The sequence below is a fragment of the Pan troglodytes genome, chromosome 11 (assembly GCF_028858775.2).
Source record: "Pan troglodytes isolate AG18354 chromosome 11, NHGRI_mPanTro3-v2.0_pri, whole genome shotgun sequence".
NCBI classification, from domain to species: Eukaryota; Metazoa; Chordata; class Mammalia; order Primates; family Hominidae; genus Pan; species Pan troglodytes.
The window spans coordinates 90120881-90147277 of NC_072409.2; the positions used below are offsets into that span (position 1 = coordinate 90120881).

At 35.8% G+C, this 26397-nt stretch overlaps 1 long non-coding RNA gene across 1 annotated transcript; it reads right to left on the reverse strand.

The window, feature by feature from the left end:
• Window positions 1-408: 408 nt before the first annotated feature.
• LOC104007832 (uncharacterized) lies at window positions 409-25134 on the reverse strand. Its single transcript, XR_008537008.2, has 6 exons — window positions 25003-25134; window positions 24553-24754; window positions 20560-20761; window positions 7015-7187; window positions 6278-6476; window positions 409-2793 (listed from the first exon to the last, which is right to left on the reverse strand). It is a non-coding gene; the product is annotated as an uncharacterized LOC104007832 (long non-coding RNA).
• Between the last annotated feature and the right edge of the window lie 1263 nt (window positions 25135-26397).

Consider the following 26397-nt stretch of genomic DNA (forward strand, 5'->3'; position numbering starts at 1 on the left):
AGTGTATGTTCAGTAGCTCAGGCCTAACTAAACTAGCAATTAAGTATTCTGCCCCAGAAGTACAATTTCATTAGACACACTGCTCCTCTCCACAACAAGACAGCTGGGAAGTACAATCCAATCAGATACCCAGAAGACAGAACTGAAAATATTTGGTGAACATCCAGAAACATTAACATGGCTATTTATATAGCACAGAAGCAAAACAAATACTTCTTAAATCATTTTTAAGCTAAACTGATCAATGTGTTAAAATGTCAATAAAAACAAATTGGGCAGAGATTCTCAATCCCAGGCTATATATCACAATCAATAGTGGGGATGTTTTTAATCACAGACACCTGACACTTTAGAGTGGCTATATGGTAGGGTTTGAATGTATTTTTCTTTCTTTTTTTTTTTTTTTTAACTACTTAGGCAATTCTTTAGCCGGGATTTAAAAAGCACTGACCTAGGAATTCCTAAGCATTTTATTGAAGGTGTAAAAGTACAATTTAAAGAATGCGCTTGTAGGAGTGAAAGAAAATTCTCTTCTACCCCCTGAAAGTTAGATTTCTGGAATAAACTTGACAGTAGACAGATTAAGAGGTAAAAAGGCAAACAAATTCTTTATGTCAACATGCATGGGCATCCCATAAAATGTGAGACTCAAAGAAAGACTCGATGATTAAAGATTTTATACCTTTATGCCCTCAAATGACTGAAGTTTTATATCCTAGAGAAAGAATAGGGTCTGGGGGCTTTTCAGGGGGAGATGGTGACAAGCCATGGGAGGGTCAGGGGAGAAACTGCACTGGGAACAAAGGCTGTCTTACTATGCAGATAAAGTTTCTCAGAAGCAACCCTCAGAGGAATTGATGGTAGCTGTGGTTAAAGTCTCTCAATGGAGGTGTCAGACTTGTAGTCTCTTTTCCTGATTTAATCTTCCCTGATTGACAATTGTATGTCTTCTGGAGGAACTTACCTTAGTCGGTTAAGGGTAGATCAGAGAAAGCCCTTTCCCTGCCTTTGCTGCTCTTCAGCTGCTCTGTTTGAAGTCCAAAGTGACAAATTTGGAGGTATTCTTTTCTGAACATCAATATATTTGATTATCAATGCCCTCTACCACAAATTTATGAAATATATAAGTAGTTGTATTTTAATTGAAATTTAGTATAAATTTACACCTGTGACAGAAAAATTTTTAATTTGTTTCCACTTATAAAAATTTATTTTTTTCTCTTTTTAAAATTACTGTAAAAGCCCAAGGGAAGGGCTTCCATTTAAGAAGTCAACTATATTACATTATTCACGTTGCTCAAATGTAAAAGTGCTTAACTACATAACTACTAAATGTTGATTTATTCAAGATTGTGAGATAATTGAAAAAAAGGTAGTCAAGGTAAATTGGAAGGCAGAAAAAAAAATGAAGAAAAGAAGGAAGCATAGGAGTGAAGAGGGAAGACTTCCCCTTTGCAGTCAAGATTTGCTGAAAATAAACTGACAAAAGTCACATTAATAGGAGAAAAAGGCATACAAATTTATTTTATTATGCATGGGTAAAAAAAAAAATCACCGTAGAATGATTATCCAAAACCAAATGAAGTACATATACTTTTAAAACCTTCTTCACAAGGGAAGGGAGATTAGGAAATCTAGAGTAAACAATGTTAGGGGAAATGAACAGGCCCAATGCTCAGACAATGGTTCCTAACCAATGGTTAGTTTCTTTGGAAACTGAATGGGTCTAGGGGAATAGACAGTGGCTCCTGATGAAATAAATTTGTCCATGTGTAGTTACATTCCCCACTCCCTACAATATGAGTTTACTTAATGAAAACTCAGGGAAGGGACAGAAGGTAATTGTTTTCTTTTTGGGTGTGCCCAGTCCCTCTGCAGATAGGGGAAAAGCCTCTCCTAGCACCTGCTGATTTCCAAGGGCCTTCATTTCAAAATACTTAAGCATACTAGGGTGCCATATTTTGGGATGACATTCTGCGGTCTCCTTCAGAAAGAAAAGAGGGAAGAAGCTGACATACTGCCCAGAACCAGAGCAGTAGAGGGTAGCCCTTGAGCACAGCCACGGGAATGAGCTAATGCAAATTCAATTCCAGATTCAAACTGTAATAACTATGAATATTGCTAAAGTGACTTCTCCTTGTGCAAGTTACTTAGCTTCTCTAAAACTCAGGTTTCTCACTTTTAAAATGGAGAACATTGCTATCTCTTTAGATCCTAGGTCAGCTAAATGAAAAAAGTTATGCAAATCTCTTAGCACAGAGGCTAACATGTTATCCATCAAAAAAGGTAGTTACCATTATTTTATTTGTTGACTTGATAGAAGGGAGCTGCCTACAACATGACTCTGATAACACTGATAGTAAAACATGCCAATCCTGTTTCCTTGGGAGCCATCCAGTACATATAGAGAATTTATATCCTCCTTAATAACCTTTGTCCCTGAACTGTGGTAATGTTTGGGGTTAAGAGTTGTTATTAACATGCCCATAATTAATGAAATGTAAACTAGATTTGTTAGACTGCCCCATTGAATTAATTTGGATAAATGCAACATAAGGATAAATAAAAAGGGCATAAAAGAGGAAAAGGATATCACAATTAGGTCTACTTCATCTCTGTAACACAATGGTTAGGAAAATAGACTCTTGAATCTCACAGAGACCTGTCACTTCCAGCTAGGTCATTAGGGTCAAGTTACTTACCCTTTCTAAGTAAGGAATTCTTCTTCTGTAAAGAAGGTGAGAAAATATAACTACCAAAGGAGTGTTATATTGTTGTTATTCCAAATATGGACTGAGGAAAAAAGAGAGACAGAGTTTCTATATGGGATCCCACAGGTTTTGTGTACATTGTGACCAAGAAGGCCTTAATGTTACCCTCAGCTTGACTAAACATTAAATAGGTTTCTTCTTGATATTAGGGGCCCTGACATCCTAATTTACCTTAGATAATTTTTTTTAATTTATTTATTTTTGAGATGGAGTCTTGCTCTGTCACCCAGACTGGAGTTCAGTGGCGCAGTCTTGGCTAACTGCCACCTCCACCTCCAGAGTAGCTGGGATTACAGGCTCCTGCCACCACACCCACCTAATTTTGTATTTTTAGTAGAAATGGGGTTTCATCATGTTGGCCAGGCTGGACTAGAACTCCTGACCTCAAGTGATCTACCTGCCACGGCCTCCCAAAGTGCTGGGATTACAGGAGTGAGCCACTGCTCCCAGCCTACCTCAGACAATTTTTTATTGTAAATAATTTCCTGACTTTTTGAGATGTAAATCTTCTCCCAACCTCTTTCCGGTTTTACAATCTAGGCATTTCTTTTTCAAGGACCTGGGAACTGTTCCTTTGAAATGTAATCATCAAAGAAGATAGGACTCCTATCTCCCAGTCTAGATGGGAGGCTAGGAACCTAACTTCCATAAGCACCAATTAGCAAACACAGTGGACCACATCAGCCTATAGTTCTCTGGTTCTTTTTCATTAGCTCATCCCAGTGCTTAAAAACTCTCCTGCCTTTTGTTTCATTGGGATTGAGTTCAATCTGTCTTCCCTACTGCAGTCGTCTTGAATAAAGTCTTCTTGTTTAACTCTGTCCAGTGCAATTTTTCTTTTACACTTATAGCCTCTTCAAATCAAAGACCATCAGCACTTTTCTATACTTAATCTTGATTCTTTAGGCTCAATTGTAAATTAAAGTAAGAGAGTAGATTTAACATGAAGGTTTAGGCTGGGGGCGGTAGCTTGCACCTGTAATACCACCAGTTTGGGAGGCAAAGGCAGGCAGATCGTTGGAGCTCAGGAGTTTGAGGCCAGCCTGGGCAACATAGCAAGACCCTGTCTCTATAAAAAATTCAAAAATTAGCTGGGTGTGGTGGCATGTGCCTATAGTCCCACCTACTTGAGAAGCTGAAGTGGGAGAATCACTTGAGCCTGGAAGGTGGAGGTTGCAGTCAGCTGAGATCGTGCCATTGCACTCCAGCCTGGGTGACAGAGCAAGACCCTGTCTCAAAAAAAAAAAAAAAAAGAAGAAGAAAGAAATTAAGGTTTAGACATTTTCCATTTATCATGGCTTAAATAGGCATCTGAAAATCATGTTAACTCCACAGTAGCTAGAAGTTACCTGTAGTCCATCATTTATCTATAAATATTAAACTGAGATTTGCTAAATTTAAATTGGAGGAAAACTAGAATAGGAGGTCATAATCTTCATGTACTGTCTACCTTCTTATTCTTTGTAGGAGAAATGCCAAGTACTCAACTCATTTTATTAATATGCATTGAAAATATTAGAAATATAAGGCTAAATAATGAAATATGCATGTCGAAACATTAACCCTTTTTAATTTTCATTGACTAGCATTTCATATGTTAAATAAAGCTAATCAGGTGCTCTAAAATTAAAGAACTCTTATTTATTACAATTAACCCAACATTAAGAAATTTTAACCTAATATACTTCTTGTCCTTTTGTAAAATTATAGTAACTAGCAGAAAAGATTAAGCTTCTCTACGTATTCTTACACTAATTTAACTAATATTTCCAGTTCTTAATTATTACATTGGTGGAAGAAGAAAATGTGAAATATTCGTATATATCCTGTCCCCAGAATTTCTTTCTACTATAACCTCTGTAACATAACACCCATGCACCCCCCCACAAAAAAGAAAAAAAAATGCAACAGTTGATAGGATAGTTTGAACATTGTTATAATTTCCAAGAAAATTTAATATTAGATTCAGCACTTTGATCAAGGTCTCTTTACTAAATAAAAAAAGTATTTTTTAATTTGTTCATTTGTTTATTCTTGTTTTCAGTCACTAAATATTTAGATTTAGCTAACATTTATTATATATTAGGTACTAAGTGACATGTCAGAGTCATACTTTCACTTCTGGCTCTGATGCAGCAGCTCATGGCAGACCAGTACTTCAGTCAATACATTTAGAAAAGCTGGATAAAATGTTTAAAAATCAAATTGAAAAGACCATATTGCTGCTAAGGCAAATGAGGAAGCAGAAAATCAAAAACAGAGGATAAGAAGACATTTTCCCCTCAGGGAATCTGCCAGGTTATGGTCTTGGGAAAGTGAGAATCTGAAAAACAGGACAAAGGACCATAACCAAAACAGATAAGCTGAGCAGGTTTTGGTAATTGCATGGGGCTGGCGAATAATTTTTGTTTAGGACACAAGAAGTAAGACTTGGGGACAATGGTCTCAGAGTTTTCAGAGATGGGGAAAAGGGAACACTCTGGGTATTTTCTTTTGAGGAATATCCTAATACTTTAAGGTGAACATGGAAAGGGGCTAAGAAGCAAAACAGAAAGCTGCTGCTAGTGAGAGAAGAGTTTCAGCATACACAAGTATCTGATCAAACAATAACTGTAGTTAGGTCTCCAGCTAGAGACCCTGCAGAGCTGTGCCTTAGGAGTGGAGGCAAATTAAAAAGCATCTGAGCCTTATGACCACAATAAACCAACCGTAAATCTGATTGGTCTTGATTGCATTAAGGTAATCTGTTTCATACTCCAGCTGCCTCCTAGAGGAAGATGAATCATTGGTGGTAGAAGAGAATATGGCCCAGAGATAACAATTATATATGTATAATTTCTGACATTCAGGCGATAATTACCAGGTACAGTAAGACACATGAAAGGGGAGGGAAACAAATAACAGAAACTCCTATGGACAAAATTGGGACCTCCTGCCAACCCCCTCACCGGATTTATATGTTGATGCTCTAACCCCTAATTTGACTACTTTTTGGAGACAGGGCCTATAAGTTTTAAAGGTGGAGCCTTGATCCTATTAGATTAAGTGCCCTTCTAAGAAGAGATATCAGAGAGCTTTTTTCTCTCTCCCCCACACGTACACAAAGTTGAGGTCATATGAGTATACAGTAAAAATATGGCCATCTACAAACCAGGAAAAGAGCCCTGGAACCAAATCAGTAAGTACCTTGATCTTGGACTCCCCAGTTTCCAAATCTGTGAGTAACCAATTTCTGTTGTCCAAGCCAACGGTCCCCAACTTTTTTGGCACCAGGGACCAGTTTTGCGGAAGACAATTTTTTTCATGGAGGGGACTGTGGAGGATGGTTTTTGGATGCAACTATTCCACCTCAGATCATCAGGCATTAGATTCTCATAAGGAAAATGCAGCCTAGATCCCTTGCAAGTACAGTTAGCAATAGGGTTTGTGCTCCTTTGAGAATCTAATGCCACCGCTGATCTGATAGGAGGCGGAGCTCAGGCTGTAATGCTTGCTTGGCCACTCACCTCCTGCTACGTGGCCTGATTCCTAACAGGCCACTGACCCGTACCGATCCATTGCCAGGGTTTGAGGATCCCTGGTTTAAGTCACCCAGTCTGTGACATCTTGTTGTAGAAGGCTGAGCAGACTATTACAGAAACATATCCACGTTGGCCCATGGGAAAACTTTCCCTTTTGCCTTCTGAAGGTTTGCTGAAAATCAAACTGAAAAAAAGGAAGATTGATAGGAGAAAAGACATACAAAGTTATTAATGTACCTGGGGGAGAACCACAGAGTGATTACTATGCAATGGGATACGAATGGTTACATGCTCTCCTTCTTAGGGAAAAGTGAGATGGGGAAGTGTGGATGATTTTCGCGGGGTAGTAAATGATTGTTAGGGAAATTCAATGAGCTTAAAGAACATACGATGGCTGGAAGGAAGTCTTTTGCGCTCACAGAAGAGACAGTGGTTAGTGACAAAAGTGTGCCCAGGTATGTGGCCAGACTTCAGTCTCTCATCCTGTGATAAGAGTTCAGTTAATGAAAATTTAGGAAAGTGACCAGAGGTCATTGTTTTCTTCTGTGACAGGTCCAGACTTTAGGTAGTTAAGGAGACTCTGGAGAACAACTTCATTCTATGCTTTGGGAGAGACAGAAGCACCATATTTTGGGGTGTTGGCCATATCCACATATAATGCAGCAACATTGTTGATGCACAGCTTAGTATTTGACAACAGAGTACAGGGGATCTTTGCTCACATTTTTAGAGTTCTTTGTGTGGCAGTCTCCTCTCTGGTATTACATTCCACAGTTTACAGCTGCTTCAGCCTAACCAAATTCTGCTCTCAGGCTCTAACTGAATGTAACCGCCTTATTCTCCTTCAGTTTCCCCTCCTTGCACTGGAGACTGGAAATTGCCACCATGAAGAAAGCTGAAAATTCAATAGGGACCATCTAATTTGTTTCCCGTTTATGAGGAATCACAGCCCAACACTACTTGTCTCAATAGCTAAAAACAGTCATTTCATATATTTTGACCAGCTTTTAATTTGTTTAGTGTGGATATATAACTTCTGTACCAGATACTTATGATTAGAAGGTTAATCCTTCCTATTCATGTTAAAAACTGTTATTAAACCAGAAATCGTAGTCTAAAAAAATCCGATAAAGCATATATGCAAAAATCCTCCAGCAAAAGTCACATTAGCAATAAAATATTGAATGACAGAGGTTGGGAAAGAGAGCAGGACAAGGATTCCAGCTATAATTGCTTCAATTTATTATCATTTGGAGTTTTTTGCAAGTTCAATAAGGCAAGTAAAAGAAATAAAAACAATTCTGGCTGGGCGCAGTGGCTCACGCCTGTAATCCCAGCACTTTGGGAGGCTGAGGCGGGTGGATCATGAGGTCAGGAGATCAAGACCATCCTGGCTAAGACGGTGAAACCCCGTCTCCACTAAAAATACAAAAAATTAGCCGGGCGTAGTGGCAGGCGCCTGTAGTCCCAGCTACTCGGGAGGCTGAGGCAGGAGAATGGCGTGAACCCGGGAGGCGGAGCTTGCAGTGAGCCAAGATCGCGCCACTGCACTCCAGCCTGGGCAACAGAGCGAGACTCCGTCTCAAAACAAAAACAAAAACAAAAACAAAAACAAAACAACAATTCTAAGGAAAAGAGGTGCAAAACCTCAACATAGAAAACTACAAGATAATTATGACAAAAAATGTAAGAAGACCTAAACAAATGAAGGGATATACTATTTCCATAAATTAGAAAACTCAGAATTTTAACAATGCCAAATGTTCCTAAGTTAATCTGTAATAAATAGTTCCATGTACTTATAACAGTTATATTGTTTTTAATGTATTGACAAGAATGGTAGAGAAAATTAAGAAATAAAAAAATGGAAGATTTACCCTATCAGACTTTCAGATTTATTATAAAGCTATAGTTATTGAAACAGTGTGATGTTTGGCATAAAAACAGGCAAAGAAAATAATTAAACAGAATGGAGAGCTCAGAAATAGATCCACATATATACAGTCATCTGTGATGCAAGTGGAGAATTTTTTTCTTTTTACTTTGCAAAGCAGAGTATCTGGACTTACACGCACACTATTACCAGAAATTCTACACTCAGATATATACTCAGTGGAAATGTATCTAATGTGCTCCCAAAACTCTTGTATAAGAATGTTTATAGCAACATTATTCATAATAGTGAAAAACTGGAAGCAAACCAAATGTTTACCAATAAACATAAAAGTTATGTTTGAATAAAATAAATGTATGGATAAAAATTATGGTACATTCACACAAAATACTATATTCATGAAAGGGAACAAACTACATTCATATGAACAACATGAATATAGCTCATAAACACAAGAAGCCAAACACAAAAGAATCCATAACAAATGACAACACTTATATATAGTTCAAGAACAGGCAATACTAATATATGATGATGGAAATCAGGGGAGTGATTGATTACCTTTCACAGGGGATGGTCACTGGGAAGAAACATTAGAAAGGATTCTGGATATACTGGTTTTGTTCTATATCTTCATTTAAGTGGGAGTTATATAACAGTATTCATGTGCCTAAATATTCATCAGATTCTATATTTGTGATTTTTATAGTTTGTGTATATATATTACAATACATATATTGCATTACCTCTGTGTGTTTTACACCGCAACAAAATTCAGAAAAGCACAGACAGTATCCCAAATATAGTAGAGTAGAAAAGCCTTGTACTTAGAAACCTATAATATTCAGCAGCATTTATAAGTTATTAGGAAATCACAAATAAGTTACTGTTTCATAGTTCAGAGTAGGAGAATATTGTTTCCACTTTGGTGGAGGTAGATTAAATTGAGGAGTAAAGAAAGGTTTTCTGGAGGAGATAAAATGTGAGATGGAACTGAAAAGAGAAACAAGTGATTGCTAGGCACAAATGAGGAGTGGTCAGTCATTTCAGCAAAATAATTAGTATCCCCTCCCCAAAGATGGTAAGCTGTGTAGGAAAAAGTGACAGCCATTTGTTTGGATTATAATCAATAATGTGAAATTAGATTGAAAAGAAATATTAAGGGTAGATTTTGAATGATTTCAAATAATGGAGTAACAAATTTGGATTTCTGTAGACTCTGGGGAGCCATTTAACATACATAAACAGGAAAAAAGGCATGATCAAAATTATGATCTGGAAAAATAAATTGACCTCAAGATTACAGGAAAGAGAAGGAAATTTATGTAGCAAGAAAACATAAATATTATAAAAATTTTATTCATTTTCATTTGATAAATAGTTATTAAAGGTCTACTGACTAGCTCTGGCAAAAATTAGTGAGCAACAAATTTAGATCACTCGAGTGGGAGGGTGACAAGTAACATACATGACATCTTGATTAAAGAACAATTTGAAAAATTATTTATTGAGTACTACTAATGAAAAGGTATGAAAGTGCATAAGTTAAGAATACATTCAGCTGCCATAAACTGAAACCCCAACTAATACTTTTCTAAATCTATGTTTGTTCATCTCTTTTGCATAGTAAGAAGACCATAGCAGATATTGCTAGTGCTGGTTCAGCTTCTTAAAAATGACATAACATCAGTATTTTGTTTTCAGCTTTATTGAGGTATAATTGACAAATAAAAATTGCATATATTCAATGTGTACAACATGATTTTTTCATATACATATGCATATTGAAATGTTATCCATAATCAAGCTAATTAACATATCTGTCACATCACATAATTTTCTTTTATGCATATGTGATAAGAATACTTAAAATCTACTCTCTTGACAAATTTCAAGTATACAATATATTATTATTAACTATCGTCACCTTACTGTACATTAGATTCTCAGAACTTAACTCCTCGTATAACTGGAAGTTTATACCCTTTGACATCTCCCCATTTGCTCTACCCACTGACATCTGGGATCTTGAACTTTTCTCCAACATTCTGAGGCTGTTGGCTTCCATCTTGGGTAATGTCTCACAGTCACAAAATATATGTCATATCTTTGACATGGCCTCTTAATCAATGAAGGTAGGGGAAAAGGCAGTGCCTGACAATTCTGTGAACTTTTTATAAGAAAGAAAAAGCTTTTTAGAAATCCTCTCATCAGATTTTCTCTGTCATCATTGGCAAAGACTGGACCACACGTCCAGCCCCAGCTGAAATGAAGGCTACGAATATAGAGAATGAGGACACAATATACATGATACACTGCCCTGGCCTCTGTGCATTGCCACTCACAAAACCTACATCACCAAATCATGATCAAGTCTCTTCGTTAACAAAGAGAAAGTGGAAAACTGATGTTGGTCCTAATAGAGTTTTTCACAGGTCACACAAAAATATACACACATATATAATGGGTGGTGCTTGCTCTTAAAGGGCATAAGTAATACACTCTGTGAATGTTGTAGGTGGCCACTACACTTAATATGGAAATAACTGCCCTTCATATGGAATTAAGAAAGAAACTACACTTAATATGGAATGGAGAATTTCTACCTAATATGTGGAATGTATTTTCAACATGTTTGCACATCTTTAATAAAGTTTGCTATGCTTTGCTTCTTCCAAAAACTGTCTTTGCAAGTTTGAAACCACATACAGTAAAGAAGGTAACCTAAAAATGGACAATATAAAATCACAACAAAAAATAGGAGTAGAGAAATAGAGGTGATCCGATGAGATAATTATGTACAACGAGTTCTGCATTTTATGTGACTTAATAAGAAATAGGACTAGTAAAGGATTTCTCATCATTTGACTTTTTTAAAGTAAACGGTTGTATTTTGAGAAATAAAGTCATCCTCATTGCCAATAAGAAGGAATTATATGAACTTTTCAGTCTTTTTCAGAATAAATATTAGTATCAGGAAGATAAAAGATAAATTATGTCCTTAAAAAGAATAGCTTCCGATAGGCTAAGTTTTTAGGTGTAATGAATTTCCCATTATTTTATTCCGGCTTCATTACCTATAATTGATTATTTTACAATTTTTCAAACGGTCTTAAAGCTTTAATATGGCTATGTCTTTAATTGTAATTTTCCCAAGCTTTCTTTAGTATATTTTTCTTCGAGATGGGGATTATGTCTGCCTGGTTTCCCGTCATATTTCTATTATACATGGAAGTCAGTAAATAAATATTTATTAAATTAGTCTGTGGGATAAAAATAAGAACTATTTTGCTTTTTTTCTCAACATCGATTATAAAATACATGCTAATTAATAATATTAATTAGTACTGATTTTTAAATCAGTACACGAATCATACACGAATTCTATGTATGAAAATTTTTGCTATTAACCCTCTCTAAGAGTTGCAGTCAGAAAATGCCATCTTAAATGGTTTGTGTTTCCTTTTCCTCTGATATTCCAAAGTACCCAGAATAGTATCTCCCGCATTTTGCGTCATTCTGTGCATAATTGATGTTCTCATGAACAAAGAGATTCCTAAGAACAGTTGAGGCAATATTACTCTAGTACCTTATTTCTGGTTATCTAAATGTCAGGATATAATTTATTGAACCTAGAGAATTAAAAGATTTACATGCCTATTAAGCTAACTTTCTTAAGTATTAGATGTTCCAAGCAGTCTTTGAGAAATGCTGGGTCACAGCTTATTCATAGTTCTATTCTGAAATTAGTGACTGAGTGCTGTATTATCGATTAACAAGGGATTTATATGTTTTAGAAACAAGCTGAACAAGAAGTTGCATTGGGCATTTTACTGTCAAAGTTGACAGGCTGATTTTCTTTCTTGCCCAGACAGAGGGCAGTCACCCTTTTTCACAGAGGTAGCCTCCAAGGATATTTGCAACCAATCCACAGGTTTCTCCACAACAGAGTTTTGAATCTGTTAAAGTTTTTGAAGAGTAAACAAATCGAAACCTCAGATTTCTGTATAGCACTTTATGAAAAATATCATTTTGGCATGAAAAACTCTAATGGTAGTTGGTTACCGCTCAACTTCCTAGACCATGGGTGGGTCCAAGCCTGGTGCCTCAGTAATATAACTGCATCATAAGTTTTTTACACTTTTTTAGTGTCTTGTATTGTACTCAAAAATGTAATGTATTCCACATTAAAAACAAAATGGAGGCCAGGCGCGGTGGCTCACACCCGTAATCCCAGCACTTTGGGAAGTCGAGGCGGGCAGATCAGCTGAGGTCAGGAGTTTGAGACTAGCCTGGCCAATGTGGCGAAACCCTGTCTCTACTTGGGAGGCTGAAGCAGGAGAATCGCTAGAACCTGGGAGGGAGAGGTTGCAGTGAGCTGAGATCACACCACTGCACTCCAGCCTGGGCAACAGAGTGAGACTCCATCTCAATAAATAAATAAATAATAAATAATAAAATAAAAAGTAGTGAAAAGGGAGATGTGGCTAATGAAAGATAATTAATAGTATAACTGTAAAATCTTGAGCCCAGGCATAAGTGGAATGATGCTTTTGACAGAAATAGGAAACTTTAATCCATTTCAGGATTACCTACCTGTATTGAAGTATGAAATTTTTGCTTTGAAACTGCTTGAAACATGAATTAAACAGGCATCTATTTAAGAAGTGGAAGAGAGTGTGCACCAGATCCTAAGTAAAGCATTTTGTCAAAACCAGTCATCAAGGTGGAGCTCTGGGAAGGTGAGAGGAGAGGTCCAGGTCAGTTCACCTAATCTTGGGCTGGCTCAGCTTAGTCCTACTTAACTCTTCGTCTACCCCCATTTCCTGTCTTTATTTGCCTTCATGTTTTATTTCTAATCTTGAACTTATATCCCTGTACCTGACAGCCAATTTAACATTTCTGGCCTCGTAGACCTTGTCTCAGCACTATGCTCCCCTTATAAGTGTCTGATCCAGCCCATCTAGGGAGAAGTTAGACAGGTAATATCTATCTTTTACTTTTGAGAAAGAAGAAAGTGTGGTATTTAATAATACCTTTACAGGCAGGCCATATTTATTCCAAAATAGCACTTTCTTAGGGCTATAAACAATGCAATTAATCATACTCTACTTTTATGGTATGCAAATGCATACTACCTAAATGGAAGAGATTACTTAGAACACTAGCTATGAATCACTGAGCCCCTGTGACACTCTTCAAAATGCACCAAGGGAACGGTCAGTGCCTTTGAAATAATACAAATTATGTTTGCTAGTATTTGTTAAATACTTAACATGTATTAGGCATGTGTTAAGCTCTTGTAGGAAATGTTAGAGTAGTAAAAATATCTGGAAAATTGAATTTCTGATTTGTCCATAGTCTCAAAGTAAATATAGGGTTAGAAATTGAATAATTATTACTTCAATTTACACATTTCAACAGTACAAACATTTGTAAAATTGGGATTTTTTAAACATTGTATTTTGACATTGTATTTTGAAACATTGTATTTTCTAGAAAGCTCAGATAAAATTTTTAGGAGGAAAAGGATTTTCACTGAATTCCCTGATTAGAAACTCACACTTAGGGATGCTCAGAGTGCCTCTTTCAATTAAAAAAGATTATATAAATTACTCTAAATAGTGAGGGACTGATGTGAATGCCATTTAGACCCAATGCCTTTTCGCAGGTTGCTCCTCTCACATGGAATGTCCTTTCTCGATTCCTCATCTAGAAACATCTGCTTTTTTTGAGACCTGGCAGCTAAGATGACAGTACAGTAATCCACAAAGTACTCTCTAGCATTTATTGGCAAAATGGGTGGCTCTCAAACTTAAGTTTATCAGATTTATCCAGAGGGTTTATTTAAAAAGATGGCTGGCCCCACTCCTGAAACTTCTGATTCAGTAGGCCTGAGGTAGAGTCACAAATTTGCATTATTAACAGATTTCCAGGTGATAATGCTGCTGATCCAGAGGCCACACTTTGAAAAAATACTGAACCATGGTACAACAATGACATAAAAAGTCAGAGTGTCCTTTTTCTGCCAGTCCTATCAATTAGACTCCTTCAGTTAAATAACACACAGTTATGTGTGTGTTAAATTGCTTGTTTGCATTATTAAGATAATTTATATTCCCATCACTAATCTGTTCTCTGAAACTAGACGCATATATTCAACTACCTATTCTGTAGCATCATTCATATGTCTAACAAGCACCTAAAGCTTAAGACATCCAAAATTGAACTCTTAATTTCTGTCACCTCTCTGGTTCTATACTGTTTACTGCTCTAGTCCTATAGAGCAAATCTTAAAAGCAAGGTCCAAATGGATGAGGTATTTTACAAGTAACTTAACTGTGTCCCAGAGAATACAAAAACCAAAACAAAAAAAATCAATGATATTATAAAAACACAAAAATATCTAGGCACAACAAAGTAAAATTTATAATGCTTAATATCCAAGCAAAAATTACCAGGCTTACAAATAAGCAGGAGAATACAGAATATAATTATGAAACTAATCAATTGAAACCATCTCAGAGAGGACACATGCCTTAGAATTAATAGTCAAGACTTAAAAATAGCAATTATAATTGTATTACATACATTCAAAAAGTTAGAGACATGGAAGATATTTAAAACCCCATTCAAACTTCTAGAAATACAACTACAACATGTGAGACATACACTGGTTGTAATTAACAGATTACACATGGTAGAAGAAAAGAGTAGTTAACTTGAAGATATAGCAGCAGCAATAGTTGGAAATGAAATTCAGAGAGAAAATAGACTAAAAAAAATTAACAGAGCATCAGTGAGCTGCAGGACCGCATCGCAGTCTGAATATGCACGTAGTGAGAATCCCTCAAGGAGAGAGAGGATGGGCACAAAATAATAGCTAAGGTGGTAGACAGAATTCTAATATGGCCCCAACATTTTTCAGCCCCTGGTGTATTCACCCTATATAATCCCCAGGACAGTGAATACGGTAGATTTTGCTTTCTTGATTCGGTTATAAGGCACAACTATCCTTTAAATGGGAAGATTATTTGTGTGGGCCTCGCCTAATCACATAAAGTGTTGGAAAGAAGAGAGCTTTCTCTAGCCGGTTGCAGAAGAGAAAGTCAGAGATCTGATGCATAAGAAAGCTTCAGCATATCAATGCTGGCCCAAGGATAGAAGGGGCCAAGTGTCATGGAAAGCAGGCAGCATCGAGGAAAAGCACCTCCTGGCTTATAGCCAGCAGGAAATGGGGAAACCAGTCCTAAAATCGTAAGGAACTAAATTCTGCCAACAAAAAGGATTTTAGAAGATTTTGTTCCCAAAGCCTCCAAAAGAAAGAGGAAAAAAAAGAGAACCCAGTCAGACACAACAGTTTAAGCAGAAGACCTCTCTATGCCTTATTGGATTGCTGACCTATAGAGCTGTGAACAAATAAAGGGTTGTCACTTTAAATGCCAAGTTTGTGGTATTTTCTTTAAAGTACATACAATAGAAGTCAAGCAAAGAAATAATGTCCAACATATTTTCAAATTTCAGAGAAGACTATAAACTCAAAGAACAAAGAGATTAAGCAAAACCCAAGTATTGGAAACGTGAAGAAAACTGTAACAGTGCATATTGTAAGTTGCTCAAAACTTGTGCTAATGCAAAAAAAGAAAAATCCTAAATGCAGACACAGAAGACCTACTCACCTACATTAGGGAGTCAAATACAAAATCTTCATGAATCTTTCAAATAAAATATGAGGTTGCAAAGAAATACCAGGATTGATTTAGACTATTTTCTTCACCCATCAGACTCTACCAATTCTATCTTTAGGGGATACTGTAAAAGAAGACTTTAGTAATTCCCTCATTTGAATATCTTATAGATCTTTTGAATGGAAATATAATTATCATTTGGTAAAAAATTTAGGAACTGAGGTCTATTTGAACATACTTAGTTCAGTTTAAAAATAAACAGTACCAAGAGGGGCAATTATACAATATTCCATGTGAAAGAAAATGCTTTCTTTTCTTCTTTTTCTTCTTTCTCTTACCTTTTCTAAATGTGGAATCATGTTTCCTCTGAATTCCAAAAAAAAAAATTGGTTTTGGATAAAGAAATAAAGGATACAATTGATTTTATATATATATATATATATTCATATTTAATGAAATATATATTTCAAAACACTGATATACTAAGCTGACTTGGAACCTGATGGGACTTAACTGACATAGGTAAGTGGATAAAGAGAGAATGTTAATATTCTCTCATTAACATTAGGCAAAGGTAGGGAGAGAAGAGGTTGACTACCAAGGTGAGGTTATCAGTGGTATCATGTCTTCCTGAGGAACATCATAAGCACAAGTTTGAATTGGACTGATGTTTCTGTTGTATTGACTTCAAGTATTGGTTGAAAATAAGAAATAATTTCCAGCCTTTTTGAGGGTAAGACATTACTAAGAGCATCAGCTAATCACATTGGAGTTGAGAGCACAGCCCCAGTGGGTGCTAAGAAGCTGAAGCTGAAACTCACAGTGAAGGTTGGGAATGTACAGGCAAGCACTGTGGCTCCAGCATACTCTGAGTTCTCATCATCTCACCCATGCTCTAGGTATATTGCAACAAAACAAGTTGTCAACTGCATTACTGTGGGGTTAAAACTTTCTACTTTGATCTGCATTCACTGAAGAACTTAGCCTGAGCCTGGCTCTGTGAATAAAGTCGTCATTACCATAAATGTAATGACCACCATCAGCTGGCAATTTGGAGACGAATAATATAGGAGAAAAGAAGATATTCTTGCTTTTACTAATCAATTGTTCTTTAGTTGCCAGATATTCCTTTCTCGGATAAAAAGGGGAAAGTTTAGAAATGGGAAACACTGAGAAAAGTCACAGACTAAATATTTTTAGAATATCCATTTATTTCTTATTATCACAATTCAAGGAAATGATGTACCACTTTTTCACTTTTGAGAGAGAAACCGTTAATAAAATTGATAGTTAATGCTGAAGACTGCCATGAATTAGTCACTAGATAGAGGCATGTTTAAATTGCAAATTACTTTGAAAGTCATTAACCACCCCAAACTTAATAAAGTGAAATCTTCACACTATTAAAGAGAGTAACAGATGTTGTTTTTAATGTTTAATGAAAAATATTTATCTGCTGCTATAATCCAGTCCCGTCTCCCTGACCCCCTTTTTTTTTTCCTGCTCTCCAGTTAGGTTTGTTATGTTTCATTTGAAAGCTCTTTTGCAGGATGATGAGTGCACTATTTTTTACAATTGTGAAGGCTCAATCTTAGATAAATGTTATTTCTCAAGGAGTTCTGCATACTGCATATTTGAGAGCAAAAGTCAGTTTCTAGAAATCTGTGTGAGTAAAATGGAGAGAAGGCATTTTTTTTTGTCTCCAGCCAATATGGCAGATGAAGATATGTAACCACAGAAAAGCATTCTAATCGGTGCAGCTTCAAGCCTTGAAAGATACTGCATGGTAACTGTGCTTTCTCTTAGATGATCTTTTTTCTTCTTGGATTATTTAAGGGGCACTAATTTTTCGAAACCCTAGGCAACACGATCACAAGCAGTAAACAAAGTTTGTATCAAGAAAATAATGGTATTTCAATGTTAGGGAAAAACAATGTCATAGCCAGGAGGGAAGCAATCAGAACTTAAAGTGCTGCAATCTGGAAGCTTCTCCTCAGGACCTGTTTACAGCTGGTTCACTGTTCTCCCAAGCTGTATAAGGTGCCAAACAAGTGGCAGGTGGGAAGGTTATGTAAAAAACTGTCTGCATGACTTAGTTGACTGCTGAGGTACAAAAAGAAATTGTAGAGACATTGAGCCTTCTGAAATAAAAAATGAAAATTATGGTAATCCCCTCAACCAGGAGACAGAACTGGTCTCTATCTAAACAGACCTAAAGTGAATAGTATTGTCTAGTGCAGATAGAGCTCCTTCTGATTAAAAATTTGTCACAGCTTCCTTAATTTTGTGTGATAGTATGAAGAATACATCCTTGATTTCACCTTCTAGACTTGCAACTTTCTCCTAATTCTTTGCGTTCCAGGTTCAAGGAAGAAAAACAGCAATCATGAAGAGAGAGAGAGAGAGCAGCATAACAGATCATTACATTTATAGTAATGATTTGATTCTTAGAGCTAGGCTTAGCCCGAGTTGTTTAGTGAATGCAAATCAAGGTAGAAAGTTTCAGCCCCAGAATGAGTGGAGTTGATAAATTGTTTTGTTGCAATATAGTTACAGGAGATATATATATATATATATATATATATATATATATACATACACACACACACACACACATATATATACACATATATACACACACATACACACATATATACACATATATATATACACACACATATATACATATATACACACACACACACACACATATATATATATATATATTAGTCTCCCTGGAACATTCACTCCGATAAGAAAGGAACCATTTTTTCCGTCTATTAGGCAGATCTTGCAGAATGAAATATTAAACAATTAAAGTTTGCTGTTATGTTATACTGTGATGAAGTACCACAAGTAATCTTATCCTTGACCATAGATTAAAAGATCATAGCCTTCTGAGGAACTGCAGAATGACCTCAAAAATTGTTTGGAATATAAAGATATTGCAGTCAAAAATGGCTGTAAGTATGATTCCATTGTACAAATATTTACAGACTATAGTACCTAATATAGGCCAGGAGCTATGCCAAGTACTTTAGATGGAAATACAAAGATGGCAAGCATAGCCCCTGACTTAAGGAAACTTCATGTTTAAGAGAAAGAGTAGGACAAGCACACAAACTGGAATAGGCACCAAAAAAAGTTCATTTAGGCCGGGTGTGGTGGCTCATGCCTGTAATCCCAGCACTTTGGGAGGCTGAGGCAGGCGGACCACAAGGTCAGGAGTTTGAGAGCAGCCTGGCCAACATGGTGAAACCCCACCTCTACTAAAAAAATACAAAAATTAGCTAGGCATGGTGCGTGTGCCTGTAATCCCAGCTACTCAGGAGGCTGAGGCAGGAGAATTGCTTGAACCTGGGAGGCGGAGGTTGCAGTGAGCTGAGATTGCAGCACTGCACTTCAGCCTGGGTGAAGGAGCAAGACTCTGTCTCAAAAAAAAAAAAAAAAAAGTTCCTTTAGAGATAATCAAAGATGTAAAGATGTTCAGATCAAGAGCTCTTAAGTTCAGAGAAATATTATGTGGGCTTTGTGGATTGAACTTGGTTTCTCCAGGGGAGAGAAAAGGTAGATCATCCAAGCTGGGGGAACAAAATGAACCAAAGCATCAAATTTGAACTATTAGGATATTTGGAGTTGGCAAATTGTTCATTGACGTGTGGAGTATGCTGGTTGGGATGTCAAATATGAGAGCTGTTGACAAGAAAATTGTCCTGCCATGTATTTCTTCGATATATTACATTCATGACCTGTGTGTTTATTTATTTTGAACTCTTTCAAATGAAAGATGACATATGAATAGTCATTCTCTGTAACTTGGTAAAATTTTCCCAAAGTGATAAAATCCTAGTAACCAGCATCTAGATCAAAGAATCATATTACCATCATCCAGAGGCCCCCCAACCTCCATAGCCTCTTTTAGTCACACACACCCCATAAAAATCATTGTCCATTTTTATATGTACCATTGTATCACAGTATAGTAGTTTTTGTGTTTAGAACTTAATATAAATAAAATATTAGATAAACTTGTGTTTGACTTCTTTTACTGAAGATCCTTATTTAGTGTAACTATAGCTTCTTTTTATTGTTTATTAGTATTCAATTGTGTAGAATTGTAAGAATGACCTATTGCTGATGTACATTTGGGTTTTTAATTTGTTTTAATCTTAACTTTTCAATCAAATAAATGTATTAAAAACAACTGAATTTCAAAATGGTTAAATGAATGCAGTGACTGATTAACTTAAATGTATACATAATCACCTACATACCATATTCAAGTATGAACAATAATCAGCAATTTTCCTTATTAGTGATGAGTCCTAACTCCAGTTTGAGGACTGGGAAGTAATTGGGTCACTTCTGTGTCCTGTTTCTCTTCTATGGTCACCTGACTAGCTCAGTTGGTAGAGCATGAGACTCATAACCCCTTCTGGTTTGCTTCGTACTCTAGTCTGTGTTGACCTCTTTGAATTCTGTGCTGTTATTCCTGATTGGAAAGGTCCTTGGATGCATTATAAACATTGTATTCTTGTGTTAGAGGATGTTTTGCCTCAACCGCAAAACATCAGGTATTTCTACTATGTTATGTAAGCAAACAAACAAACAACAACAACAACAACAACAAACTCCTTGCACACATTTTGTTTTCCAATTCCGGAATAACTCTGTTGAAAACTTACCTCACTCGCTCTGATGAAAGAGGGTGTTATCTTTCTCTTGAGAAAGCTCTGTGTTTTGAGAAGGAACAACTAACTTGCAGATTGCCATCTGGAAGGTTTCTCACTCAGGAAACTTATCCAAATTCCCCCTCTATTGTCCTCAAAAGGATCGTCCATCCATGGATCTGTGACTCTCACTGTGTCTTGCACTGTTAATGTTTGTCTGGGGGAAAGTAACATTTCTTAGGATCATAGGCAGTGCTTCCCACCTCAGTTACCAATCATGATCATTACCTCCTTCAATCCCTGATATCTGCTTTTATATACTTTTGAGGGGAATGGAAAGGAAAGACCAAGAAAATGCAGAAAGTGGAGGGTAGTGCTTTCACCGTGCATTGCATATATCTTCAGAGATTCAATAAAGGGATGAAAGGATGCTGGGCAAGCCACTCCATGGGAGCTCCAAACCCTACTTGTACTTGAAGAAAACGATTAATTTTTTAATTTCAAATTTCACAGATTAAAAAAAGGAGGGCAGAGTGAGACTCTTCCCTTTTTATTCATTCTTGCTATTGTGCAACTATGAGTTTCTGAGAAGTTATAAGGTTGATTTCATATCGTCCATCCCAGTTACAATTCCACTGTGGGTAAACACACTTAATGGATTGTATGACTATTGTATAAAAAGATGTATTAATTGCTTGGGTGGGACTTGCAGTTGTTCTGGAACTTAAATGGCATGAATAATATTTCCAATACAATATATGACTGTATGTCCTCTGGGTATAGGACAAACATCTTAAGGATAAATAGTGTTATCATTCTTAATACATACCAGAAGTTTTAAACGGAATTTTACTGTAATAAACAGCTTATTACAGAAAAATACTTTCTCTGAATAAAATATATCTTACTATAACACTCAGTATAACATCAGGGTTTTTTTAATTATTTCCTAATAACAGAGAAGAAGTTGGATTTAATCTAATAAGTAAGAATTACAACACAGTTTCTATAGTCAGTAGCTCAGTAATGGGCATTCAAATTCACATGAATTCATGTGAAATTGAATGCCCATTGCTGAACTACTTACTTTAATTCTAAAAATGTTTATTGAGTGTTAAGTATATGAGGTGTCAGATCATGAAAATATAAAGCAAATTAAGTCAATTGTCCTATATTTCAAGGAATTTACGGTATAACCTAGTAGTCAGTGAAAAACATAAAATCATCATGGTGACATTTCATGATGGAGATACATAGCTTCCATGGGAAACCAGAGAGGAGGATTTTCGTTGGCTTGTTATATATATGTGTGTATGTGTGTGTGTGTGTGTGTGTGTATTTTTACAGATATATGCTTATATAATCAAACTTTTATGGCAAAAGCCTGAGATGTATGGATTTGGAAAACAGGGTAAGTTTTAGGAAGTAGAGATTGGAGGGGAGAGGCAGTCAAGAGATAAACTTGATCTTATTAATCTTCAGAGAAGTCCTAACTTTTAGACATTATTAACCATATTTCACAGAAGTCATGGTACTGATTCCTGGCCAAATCTGCTATATACAAAAACCTATTCAATCTTTTACTCTATACAACTGAGATATTAAATTGGAAGTTACTTATTTTAATAACATAATTTTTCTATATAATGCTTCACAATTCCAAAGCATCCTCACATAAATTGCCTTATTTTAAACTCATAACCACATTGTGAAGCAGAAGATAAGCATATTTATTCCCATTTACACATGAGGGAACAAAGGCTTAGTGTAAAAGAACTGGCCCAAGATTACCACAGATTTATGGAGTAAAATCTAAGTCATTTTAATTCCCAAGTTTGCATACATTTATTCTCTATTTCTTAGTATCACAATTACTGTAATAAAAATGGGCAGTCACAACTGTGTATTGATTCTTACATAGAATTTATGACATTTGCTTTTAAAAGAGTATAATTAATAAAATTTTTAAAACCAGGACTTGAACTGGGTGAATTCAGAGGATAGAGGACAAGCTGGCACACATACTGAAAAATGTAGAATGCAAGAAAAGCCCCAAGTGCTTCGAATGCATGGGGATAGCTTTAAAAAATTGTCACACAGAATTTAGCTTGTAAGTGGGAAAGCAACTTTTTCAAATGGCTTCATGAACCATCTCGTGTACATAAGCAGAACAGAATATACCAAATGTCTAAACACGCATGCCTGTTTGAGTCCTTTGATAACACTGTTACTAGTTGTTTCCTCTACAAGGTTAGGTTGGATTTGGCCAGTTAATTGAAACTGAAGAAAATAAAATGTAAACACATTACATGGAGCTCAAATTTGAAGGAGGGATGCTTTTAGGGAACATGCATTCAACTAGCCAATGTTAATATGCAGGACCACGTTACACACAGGAGAAATAATCCCACACAATTTTCAGTACTGTCAGCTGTAGCTAAGAAGTTATGGTGAATACTATAAAGTAAGGTCAGTCACCTATATATTGAGACTGACAGTTATCAGGGAGAGCTAATGAGTTGATCCAAGTGATATTTAAAAACCACAGTTAGATTAGCTTAGATGAGGTTGTAATTCTCATTTTCATCATGAATTTTATTTTCCTTTGTCAAAGATGTAATAATACTGAATAGACTTTAAATGATTTAAAGCCCCATAATAATTTCACTGTTCATATCTCATTAATTACTTAACATTATAATGATGGCCTACCTCATAAATAGAAATACAAAAATAGGCCACAATGATAGAATATAGCCCTGGCTTTTTGCTGAGATAAATTGGAAGAGATCACAATATTGAAGATATTTCAATACTTAACATGCAAAGAAAAGAAAAACTTGCAAAAATTAAATTCAGTCCTTTTTACATGATTAAAATAGTGATAATTTTGCAAAGCATTATAGAATATTTTTCTCTCAGATCTACTTTTTTTCTGGCATGTCTTTCAATTGTGCTAAAAGCAAATACAGTACATCCTATGTTTTGTTATGTAGGGTATCATATTGTCTCTTTCTTAGCATTGCTGTAAATACATGAGGAGAAGGAAAATTAAGGTAGCAAATAGTGTGTATGTGTTTGAGTGTGTGTGTTTACCACAAAGTTAATATAAGTTTAAGTACTGTAACTACTACAGAACTCTAATTCTCAAACTGGATTTTATATCAGATTAGTCTTAGAAGTTGTCAAGATGTAGGTTTTGTGGCCCTACTTTTTTCCTACCAAATCATAACATCAGTGTTGGGGTACCCATAAACCTACATTTGTAATACTCTCCATGGTGATTCTGATGCACAGCTGGATTTGAGGACCACTGATAAGATATTCATATCTAATATTAAATGTGTGTACATATTTGCTACTGAAAATACATGTGATGTTTCTTTGAAATTGTAAAATATCTAAAATAATGGTTTTATAAGTAACTCCCTGCCCAACATCACCATGGTAAATGCTACGAAGTATTAAATACCTAGCATTGTGCCTCTTAACAGCTTACTGTGTTGGCTTGGGGTCATGGGTGATAGTTAGCAAGAAGATTATTAAATGTTAGCTGGATTAACAAATGCAAACTTGATGAACTCTTCTGTACTGAAGGAAAAGGGGCACAGGGACTTCAGGGGTAAAGAGTATATGTCATCAGCTCAGCAGTAGCCTAAAGAGCCCCTTCAGTGTTTTCCACGTCCATTCATGTAATTATGGTAATTATCATTGATTATACTCAAAGTTTTTTGTAGGTAGTCTTTTAAACGTTTGCATAGATTATTTAACATAATTCTCACCAAAAATATTATATGTTATTAAATCCATGTTACAATCTAGAAAACTGAGGGTTTCACAGAGACCTATATTTTTTAACTACTAAGATAATACAGTAACAACAAAATACAGTTACTACAGATAATACAGTTACTACAAAAATACAGTAACTCTACAGGTAACAATGATAACAAAAGGTTGTCTTCAAAAATATAGATAACACAACTAACAGCAAAATAGCATACTTACTTTCCTCATTGCCAGAGTACAAGGACTCCTTCCCCCATACTTCTTCCCATGGCTCTGAAGTGCTTGGTTCAATGAAGGTTAGCCTACTTTAGTTTGGGACCACATCAATCAGGTACTGCAGGGCCAGCAGGCAGTAGAGACCTTCTATTAAGTTTTCTTATGAGTCACTAGTGAAGCATAGGAATTCCCTGCCTCTGGCACTCTATAGGAAGAAAAAAAAAAAAGGAACAAAAGAAAGCAGGCAATTTGCCCCTGTCACATAGATTAATCAAGAAAGCCATAACCTTTGTATCTTTAGTTTGTCCCTGTTAAGGGGAAAAGGGCATTATGATAGATACAGACAGGAATCACTTCAATCATCTTTAAGTGTCTTAGGACATAAGGCAAGGGGCTTAACGCTTTCATTTAAAACATGTATTCTTTTTCTCTTGAAGTTTCTGTAATTATTACCTGTGCTCCTTCATGCTGTATTGTGAAAACTTCAGAGAAAAGAAGCAAGTTCTATAGATCAAAGAAAAAATTGACTGGAAAAAAAAGGATTGTCTTTCTACTAAACACACACACATATTCTGTCGTTATGGCAACATAAGATCTAAGAATGGCACACCAAATAATATGGTACCAAGGCATATTATTATATTATCATCAAGTGTCACAATAAATGTGCTTCAGCTCCTCAATATAACATACAGTATTGTTTTCTGTTCTTCTCAGTACTTTCGCTTGAGGTCAAAGCAACTTTTTTGAATGAAGACCAAATATCAACCATCACCCTTCTTAGTGGATCTTTCTTGCACGAAGACATCCCACTAATTTCACTTAAAATATATGCAGTAGATTGAAAATTGGGCTATTTCTTCTGTTTCCTAAAGGAACAACTGTTTATCCTTCAAAACCCATTACACTGTATCTATATAGCAATATGCTTAGCTGAGGAATTCGTTTGTGTGTGTGTGTGTGTGTATTTTATATATATATGTGTGTGTGTTTGTGTATGTATAAATAACTTTGACTAAAAATTGGCTATAAATATGTAGACAAAGTAAATCATACTGATTTAGATGAAACAGATTGGTTTAGTTTATCTTCCCACATGCTTTTAATCTTTAAAAATATATTTATGTAAGACAGCAGTGGTGGAAATTTTACCACTTTTTGGATGGTGCTGCAAATTTATACAGTTGCTTTATTCTTCATATTTTCTCTGATATCCTGATATGCATATGTATGTTAATGTTCCTTTATGGTATTGACTCACAACTATACCATGTGACTTTGCCAATGGAAAGACAAAAAAAATGGGGAAGAATGGGTTGCAAGTCAGCAGCAATGTTCTGGAGAGATTGCAATAACAGTGAAAAGGCGAGATATCTAGGAGGTTTTAGAAATGATGGGAAAAGATCACACATTTTAAACAATCATGAAGTACTGAGAACTAACATGAGGAGGGGCTGAAACTGGCTTTAGGGACTGTTTCATCTTTCACATAGGAGAAGAAGAGGAATAAAAAGGAAAGGCTAGATTAAAGTAGAATGTGAGGTTTCAAAGATGTGTCCTTGGGTGTATGTCACCCTCATGCCCTACTGCCCTTCCAACCCTGATATTTCACTCTAATTCTGCACCTAGATGTTTTTATTTTTAAACCAAGAATTTGTCACCAAAATATAGAAAAATGCAGATGACCTCCAACTTACTATTATTTGACTCACAATTTTTTTACTGCAATAGTGTGGAAGCAATACCCATTCATTAGAAGCCATACTTGGAGTACCCATACAACCATTCTGCTTTTCACTTTCAGCTCACTGTCCAATAAATTACAAGAGATATTCAACACTGTATTGT